Genomic DNA, 2,216 nt, shown 5'->3' with positions numbered 1-2,216 from the left:
ATCCCTTCTCCTCCATTCTCCTCTCGGGATCTTGGGCACGCACGCACACGCGTCCAGCGTGTTTTAAGCCACCGGATTCGGGACGCGAACCGTGGTCAACTACGTGGGAGTCCAGCGACATAGCCATTACGCCAACTGCTGGTCCCCTTTAATTCTTACACAGCTTCGTCTCGTCTGGCATCCTTAGCAGCTTGAGGACAGGGGCCACCTCCTACTCTTAGTTTCTCCTAGAGTAGGGATGCTACGGGGTACAGAGGCTCAGACAGACCAAGCAGCACTCCCCCCACCTCGGGGAGAGCCGAGCTTCTGTCTCCTGTCAGAGGGGCTGTTCCCCAGGTCACCTGCAGGCCAGTCTGTCTGCACATCCTCCTTCCTTTGTCCTCTGAGAAGAGATGAGCAGAAGGCTGAGAGCAGCTAGCCGGCCGGAGCTCCCCAGCTGCTCCACTCTGTTCAAACACCACTCCTGCCGGCTCTCGTCTTGGGCTCCCCAGCGCAGGCGAGAAACAGCTGATCAAACACATGAAGACAAGGTCGGTCCAGGGACCCACCGCCTCCTACAGGGGAGATCTCGTAGCCCAGCCATCAGGAGGGTCTGATAAAAATGGACAGAAGGTGGGGAAAGGGCTCGTGGGGCTGGCACAGGACTCAACGCTGACGGTCGAAACCCCTGTGCTCCCCACAGGGGCCAGACCAAAGCCGGTGTTTCTAGGGAGACCAGAGCTACAGCTGCCTCAGCCCGGGGAGCTAGAGCCGAGGGAAAGGGTAGCTGTGTGTGCACGTGCAGGGTTGGGGGGAGAGGGTGTCGAGGACGAGCACACGGGGCTCAGGAGCACGGGCGGTTAGACTGGTACTGGTTGACTTCAGAGCCTTTCTCGCTGCACTGTGGTCCCTTCAAGGGCAAAGCCTGCGTGTTGTCCTTACTCGCACGCGTGCGCACCGAGGCAGCTGGCCGGGCACGTCGGGTGTGTGGCTGCCAGGTCTGATTCAGACCGAGGCTCCTGGAGTCTGGAACACCCTATTCTGTGTGTGGGCCCAGCCGTGTGCTTCAGCGGGGGGTGGGGACAGGTCAGGCCAGTGGGGCGTGCCTCCCGCTCCTAGGGCATTTATAACCTGGTTGGCCAGCACGGTATGTAAGAGCCCTACAACAAATTAAAATAATAATCAAAATAAATGAAATGAAATAATTTTTTAAAAAATAGAACCAAGTACCAGTCTAGACTTAAGGCCCAAAGCTCATGCACCTACAAATGCTTTGGATTTATGCTTTTCATGCGGAGTACAAGAGGAGAAATGTTTTCAGAAGTACTCCCGTAATTGGGCATCGCTGTCAGGCGCTTAGCTTACCTCGTGTCGACCCTGGACTCAGAACCAGGGAGTTCTTACTTCGTAGACGCGTGGTAGAGCACTGTGAGGCAGGTGCTCTTGTCATCCCTGTAGGACCGACCAGGACCCTGGTGCTGGAGAAGTGAAGCACCTCTAACTAGCGGGCAGCCCCGGGAGTTGAGTCCAGCCGCTGACTCCGGAGCTTGTACTTGAACACCACGCTACCAAAAAGCATTTCTCTCTTTTTTTTTTTTTTTTTTAGGTTTTCTCCATAGGGCACATATGCTCACTAGAGAGAGACAGAGAGAAAGCAAGAGGGGAGGTGACATCCCCCCCATGCCCTGGGGGATGGCCACGCCACTGTCCCTTCCCCTCCACTCTCCTCCTGGAATTTTGGGCTCACGCATACATGCTCCATGTGCATCTCAAACCACCAGGTGCCCAAAGCGTTTCTTAGCTCCCCAGCCAGAAAACACATCTTCTCCCTACTCTCCATTCTTTATACAGCCTGGTCCGTCACGGCTGGGCCACTGTCATGGTGCCTTGCAGGTCTCCCTGCCTCCATCCCTCCTACCCTATACAGCCAGCCAGGCAGCTCCTATCACCTGCAGATGCAGTGTCCAGCAGTCAGATGTCTGGCCTTTGCCCTGCCTTGGGGCTAGTGCTCTGGGGCTGTTACCTCCCGATTTCACAGCCCTCAGGTGACATGTGACAGCTGAACTAGGGAGCAGAAGGACAGCCCCCACTGCTGCACGGGCAGTTCCCAACCCGGGCAGCCCGAGGAAGCCTCTTGGCTTCTCTGACTTCTCCATCTCTGCCCTGATCCTGGACTCCTAAAGGAAAATTGTCCCCAGAGCAGCACCCGTCTTACTGGAGGGTCAGCGGATCGGAAG

This window comes from Tupaia chinensis, unplaced genomic scaffold, assembly GCF_000334495.1.
Source record: "Tupaia chinensis unplaced genomic scaffold, TupChi_1.0 Scaffold000146_1, whole genome shotgun sequence".
Taxonomy (NCBI): domain Eukaryota; kingdom Metazoa; phylum Chordata; class Mammalia; order Scandentia; family Tupaiidae; genus Tupaia; species Tupaia belangeri.
This window is presented reverse-complemented; position numbering follows the sequence as displayed.